Consider the following 7,136-nt stretch of genomic DNA (forward strand, 5'->3'; position numbering starts at 1 on the left):
CTTATTATTGAACGAATTATTTCTGATTGAATTGATGAAGGCTTTCTTTCTTCTCTGACATCTTTTCTCTCTTTCCTCCCTACATCTGGAAAATCTCAGTGGAGCCTAAAGCAAATGAAGGAATGATTTACCACTGCAACTGAATATACGTGAGAGTCTACAAGTCTAGAAAGATATACATTCTGTGATAAGACACTTATTAGTTCAATGTGTTACTTCAAGCTGTTGCTTCATTTGAGGTATTTGTAAGGATCAATATGGAAAATTTTCTTTAAAGCAAAATAGTTTTTATTCCAGAGAGTCAAATTTAGCTGATTACATATATTTTTAATATATTAAGTATTGCATATAGACATACACACATCTAATTTAATATATGCTAATATATAAGTACATATATATTTATCTTATGATGTATATTCTTTTTTTTTGTTTGTCCCAATTGTTTATTAATGGACCAGATTACAAAAATAATCCTGGTAGATACCTTAGTTCATCCTTCTAATAAGCCTGTTGATCTGGTCTTCCCTGTTGCCAGCATCTCCACCTTCTACAAAATGGGTGGTCTTTTTCTTCATTCCACCTCGTGGAGAAGACAATTTAAAGGGCCACAGGAAGTTGTTTGCTTCTTTGAAATATTTTCCAACGGTATAGATCTCATGAATCAGATCCTCCATGCAGATGATTCTGTATTTCCCAAGAGATCGAGCAATCAATGCGTTGTCTGTCAGGGCAATTCGCTTTTTGTTGATTTTGCCATAACCACGCTTGTAGATCAATTCATTTACAGACATCAGATTTGGGTACCCCCATGCAATGTATGGCTCCACAATTCTCAGCATGTTAATTGATGCCTTGTTGAGCTTCACAAAGGTGCCATTGAAGATCTGCCGGAGGTGAAGGAGCTGCAGCACCTTTCGAAACTTCGGGCTCACACCGTTGATACCTCTGATCCTGATGACAAATGCCAATTTGGGTTCCGCGGGTCCATAGACGTTGCCAGCTTTTCGTGCCATCCTAGCCATTCGAATTTCAGTTCTGTACATCTGCCTGTATTCCTTGTGGTAATGCTTAGCTTTTTCATAAATAAGCTTCCTCCTTGCCTTTCAAAGCATCTTTTGGGCAAACTTCTTTCTCAGGCGGTTGATCTTAAGCTCTGCGAAATTCTTTCCCTTTTTCTTAAGAGTTTCTGGCACAGCAGGGACCTTCTTTTTCTTCTGCCCTGCACCCTCCATGGTTCCAGCCGGGAAAGAGCTATATTCTTGACACATTATTTCAAGGTGGTGCAGTGGTAAAGAATCTGCCTGCCAATATAGCAGTCAAGGATTCGATCCCTGGGCCGGGAAGATCCCCTGTAGAAGGGAATGGTAACCTGCTCCAGTATTCTTGCATGAAGAATCCCATGGACAGAGGGGCCTGGAGGTCTATAGTTCATGAGGTCTCAAAGAGTTGGCCACGACTAAACACGCACACACAAACACACACATACTTATCAAGAAAAGCTGTCATGGTTTAACAGGCTTTTTTACCTTTAACTTGAGCTTATATTCAGAGTTATTACCCATACTCTAAGAAAGGCATTTCAGTTTAAAAAATAAAATTCATTACTGAAAAAGTTGGCAGCTTTGTTTTCATAAATTGAGAGCCGTAAGCACAAACTGTGATCATCATCTAGCTTTGAATAGAAATCAATTATAGTATTGATAAATTTGATGGCCAAGATCTCTAAATGTATTTCAACTTCCTTGTATGGTATTTTAAAAGTCATCCCTGGAAAATGACTGAATGACACTTCCTTGGGAAAGGTGAAAGCAGCATTTGAAAATCCAAAGAGAAATAAAACAAAACAAGAATATGTTTTCTCAGCTTCACTCACTTGTTGGCCACATCTTTTGAAATCACCTGCAGGAGAGATTCCTGCATCATTTACTTTGATAAGAGCTGTTTTCTCATCAAGATGGCAAAGTTTATTCATAGAGTAAAGGCTGCTCAGTGAGCAGGAAAGGGGGTTTACTTAGACGGCTTTGCTAAGGAGCTCCATTTTCTTTTACTGTTTCTGTTTGTCTGCTTGTTAATTTTAAATTATATAGAACATCTCTTTGCATCTGAAATTTATCTAACTCTGAGTAGCTTTCACATTCCCTGGACCTTCCCCTTGTGTCTTTCAGCTCCTGCCCCAGAGGTTTCTCCCACCCTGAGTGTGGTTTGATCCCAGTAAGCACAGCCACATTGAGCCATACAATAGAACCTTGATTCAAAAACAGAGCCATGCTCATCACAACAAAAATAGGAGCATGTTTAGATTTCTGGGTTAATCCTCCTTTACGAAGAATTGATGTTTTGAACTGTGGAGTTGGAGAAGACTCTTGAGAGTCCCTTGGACTGCTAGGAGATCAAACCAGTCCATCCTAAAGGAAATCAGTCCTGAATAGTCATTGGAAGGACGGATGCTGAGCTGAAGCTCAAGCTCCAGTACTTAGGCCACCTGATGTGAAGAGCAGACTCATTGGAAAAGACCCTGATGCTGGGAAAGATCGAAGGCGGGGGAGAAGGGGATGGCAGAGGATAAGATGGTTGGATGGCATCATTGACTCAATGATCATGAGTTTGAGCAAATTGTGGGAGATGGTGATGGACAGGGAAGCCTGCTGGGCTGCAGTCCACAGGGTCACAAAGAGTCGGACTTGACTGAGCGACTGAACAGCAACAACGCTGTGGTCAGGGGATCTCGTGGATTCTTAGGTTTGAAAAGCAACCTACAAATGTTCCCCTTTTCGGTCTCAGGTGGCCTTGGCTTGCAAAGGCTCGGACCAGGGCTTGGGTTCCCAGCTGGAGACTGAGCTGGGTCATGGAGATAAAAGTACCAGATCCTAGCCGTTAGACCAGTGGCCAGTGACAAAGGTCCTGACCCTTCGACCTTGCAGAAAAGATATTCCCATAAAGACAGAAGGTAGTGAAACAAGTGAAGTATTTATTAAGAGGAAAAAGAGTATGATACATGTGGATTGACACAGGGGCAGATTCAGAGAGAGCGTCACTGAGACTCACCGTTGTGGCGGTTTAAATTACTTTTATTGGCTATTTCTTTCTTTGGAGGGATATTTCTTCCAATTTTCCTTCGGTCAATCATTCTGATTTGCCTGGTTCACAGTCCATATTTGGTATATCTCAGGGTCCTCCCATGCATGCTCCTGTATCTCTCGGCCAAGATGGATCCTACTGAAAAGGCATCTGGGGAGAACATACTTTGACATAGCTCCCCTTTGTCATCCTAGGAGCCTTTTCTGAGCATGTGTGGTTGGTGAGGTCTACTGAGTTTGGAACAAGAAATATGTGGTCTGTGCAAGGTCCAGCCTCCTCCCTTAATTGTCCTGCCGTTCTTGTCTTGGAGTTTCGGTCAATAGAGAATAAATCTGATGGCTTTAGCCTGGGTGGGTGGCTGGGGCATCTGCCTCCTGCCTCATCTTTTTCCTGCAGAAACTGAGACCCAGATTGGTGAAGAGAATAACCAATGGTACCAGGACAGATCAAAATGGCCCAGACTTCAGCCCTGCTGCCATCTGGCTGCCTCTTGCAAACAGATTCCTTGGTCTAAAACATGTCTTCGAAGCAGGTCTGTTTTTCATTAGCAGGCCGTGGCAACAACTCTAACTGGGGACCCTGCTTTTAAAACTGCTCCAGCTCTGTGGACTCAGGTCTTAAAGCCTCAGGCCTCTGCTCATTTTCCAACCTTTGCTTTACCCAATATAAACTTTATTATGTGGTGTAGAGAAAACACTAGCCCTGATAAAAGCTTTCTTTCAGTTTAAGTCAAAAAGATGTGGGATAAGAAAGTGAGAATTGGAAATGTGGAAGCAGACACTTCAGGATCTTGGGAAAGTCACAGGCGCAGGCCCGAGGGTCCCTAGGAACAGGAGGATGAAAGGCATTGGGGAGGGGGGTAAAGGTGGACGAGATTGTATACAGTGTCCAGAATAGATGCACTATCTGGGCAGATTCCATTAGAACTAGCTGGTGTAGAAAATTTAGTAACGATTTCTGTTTTAGGAAAAGCAAGATGAATGATATAAACTGACTTAAGTGGTCATATAAAGTTGTTACAATCAAGGAAGAAAAAGACAGATTTCTGACTCAGAAGAAACTTAAAAAATTGTATTGTTTACCTAATTGATCAAGGTTCTCTTTCTTGCCTTCTTTATGGGTCCAGTGGAGACTATGTCTATAAAAGCATTCAATTCTGCTCTATAAGCAATAAATTCTACTGTTGTTATCATCGGTATTACTGTTATTATAAATTTAAATCACTGTGAACAGTGACTGCAGCCATGAAATTAAAAGACGCTTGCGTCTTGTTGTAGTTTTTCTAAGCTATGACAAAGCTAGAAAGCATATTAAAAAGCAGAGATATCACTTTGCCAATGCAGGCCCCTATAGTCAAAGCTACGGTTTTTCCAGTGGTCATGTATGGATGTGAGAGTTGGACCATAAAGAAAGCTGAGTGCCGAAGAATTGATGCTTTTGAACTGTGGTATTAGAGAAGACTCTCGAGAGTCCCTTGGACAGCAAGGAGATCCAACCAGTCCATTCTAAAGGAAATCAGTCCTGAATATTCACTGGAAGGACTGATGCTGAAGGTGAAGCTCCAATATTTTGTCCACTTGATGCAAAGAACCGACTCATAGGAAAAGACCCTGATGCGGGGAAAGATTGAGGGCAGGAGGAAAATGGGGCTTCAGAGGGTGAGATGGTTGAATGGCATCACCAACTCAATGGACATTGTATGAGAAAACTCCGGGAGATAGTAAAGGACAGGGAAGCCTGGAGAACTGCAGTCCATGGGGTCACAAAGAGCTGAACATGACTCAGAGACTGAACAGCAACAACATAAATTAAAATGGAATTACAAGGGCTCCTATAGGCTGGGGGAGATGGCTTATTTCGGTGTATCCTGAAACTTGCTTGGAGGTGGGAAAATGGTATGGTTTAGTAGAACAGGTCACGGGACAGTGCAAAATAATGCCTTTTGTCTTTGGGGAGAGATTAGGCTCCAGCACAAAGTAAATGGGCTAAACCCTAAAGTCAGAAATACAGGAGCTGACTTAACAGGGACAGGGAATCAGTCACCAGTGACAGATCCATGTGACTGTGATCTATCTGGGGGGAAAAATGAGTTAAATTTCAGCCACAGAAAGTTTCAGTTATGACAAAAACCCTTTCATGTGTTTTTGTAAAGCTAGCCTGTTTCAATGAGTATAAATCAAATGTTTATAAGTGGAAGGAGAAATAGGCAGTGTGTGTTCATGGATCAGAGTGAGTTCCCTGACTGCTGAGAAAGAGACTCTTTCTCTGGTTTAGAAACCAATATTTTCTTTAAGACATTAGCTTAAGCGGCAGGGTTAGAACTTCTGGGACAGAGGAAAGAAGAAATCTAGAAGAATCCCTCAGCACTGTGGGCTGATGAAGGGGAGGTAGGAGGTTGCTGTGATGAGAACCCAGGTCAGACTGAGACGCGTCTTCTTTCCTAGAAGTCGAAGCAGCCTGGAGCCTACTCGCTCATTCGTGTCTGACTCTGCGACCCCAGGGACTATAACTCACCAGGCTCCTCTGTCCATTAGATTCTCCAGACAAGAATACTGGAGTGGGTTGCCATTCCCTTCTCCAGGGGATCTTCCCTGCCCAGGGATTGAACCCGTGTCTCCTACATTGCAGATGGATTCTTTACTACCTGAGCTACCAGGGAAGTCCATCACAATGTATAACCCAGATACCTCGAGACGGTTTCGGTACAGCAAAGACTCTAAAGGGCAGACTCAGAACTCTCCCATTTAGATCTCAGCTCTTAAATTACCCAAAGATATTTTGTAAGTCTTGCTCTGACTGGTGCACAATATGTTTTCAAGAAAACGCTGTAGTTCTTATGAGAGGTGGTTGGCTCATTTTAACGCATACCCTCAAGAGATACACACACAAACGGTCAGGCTCCGCATTCTTCCTTCAACAAATATTTGCACGCCTTCAGTGTGTATGTGAAATGATTTTCCTCTTCCAAGTCATGCACTCCTAGAGTGAGTCTTGTGTGGGGACTGGGGGCAGCCTTCCCACCTAGCATGTGGGGTCCTCTGCAGTAGGCATTCACTGGGGTCTTGACAAACACACTTGCATGGTTAAAATGGGGCCTGGGCACAGTGTACAGAAAATGCAGAGCGATACCTCCAGCTCCTGGCAACCCTGGCCACTTCTGGGAGGTCCCCTGTCTGCACTTTTTGGCAACCAGTGGGGCATCACATGGTATTTCCCAGTGAACCTGAACTACGCAGCCCTGACTTGCCCAATAATCCTGCCTCTTGAGTCAGGAACTGAATCTGTGGTCTGTTTATTGCTTCCTCTCTTATCACTTTGGACAGCTGAGAATTCACAGGGACAGAGGATGAGGGCTGGGGCTGCGGGGAAATGCAAGGATGGGTGGTGGAGACAGGAAGGGGCTGATATACAAGTCTGGATCTCAGGACGCTCACGATCTAACACAAGACAAGATGGTGACATGGACACCAATTAAACGGCAATAAAGATCTGTGCATATCACCAAGTGTTAATCTACTGGGCTTTAGTTAAAGAAAAAGCCCAGGAAGGAAGCCGGCACTTAGGGTGTGTCCGCTGCTCACTTCACACATCTTCTTTAAACCTCACAAGAGAGCCTTGGAGACACAAGCCGTTGCATTATTTTTAACAGAGGCCAGAGGCCGAGTGCGGTCTCTCTCCTCTGTCTCTGCCTCTCCCCTGCTCTTCTCCTTCCCTTCCTGTAAGCACGAGGAGGGAGCGAATGACAAAAGTGGGTCCAGACCTTTGTTAGTCTGACTTCCGAGCCTAAATTTCTTCCCATCGCCCTGTGTCACATATGTATCTAAGGAGCCTCTTCCTGAGGTCATGAGGTGACACTCAGGTCTGGGGGAAACTTAAAGATGCAGGATGAATGATCCTAATCATGGGGGATCCAGGAGCACTGCCAACACCATCCTGGGTCCCTGAAAGCAGAATTTCTTCCCATGGGCCCATAGCCTTTGCTCAGTGAATAATCAGAGAGTAGGAATGAAGGATTCTGCACTCACCTCTCACAGTTGCCTAGAAGGTGACATGCT

At 43.7% G+C, this 7,136-nt stretch overlaps 1 pseudogene; it reads right to left on the reverse strand.

Moving 5' to 3' along the window:
• Window positions 1-449: 449 nt before the first annotated feature.
• On the reverse strand, window positions 450-1,235 carry LOC110139374 (large ribosomal subunit protein uL30-like; annotated as a pseudogene).
• Between the last annotated feature and the right edge of the window lie 5,901 nt (window positions 1,236-7,136).

Source organism: Odocoileus virginianus, chromosome 2 (genome assembly GCF_023699985.2).
Source record: "Odocoileus virginianus isolate 20LAN1187 ecotype Illinois chromosome 2, Ovbor_1.2, whole genome shotgun sequence".
Lineage (NCBI taxonomy): Eukaryota > Metazoa > Chordata > Mammalia > Artiodactyla > Cervidae > Odocoileus > Odocoileus virginianus.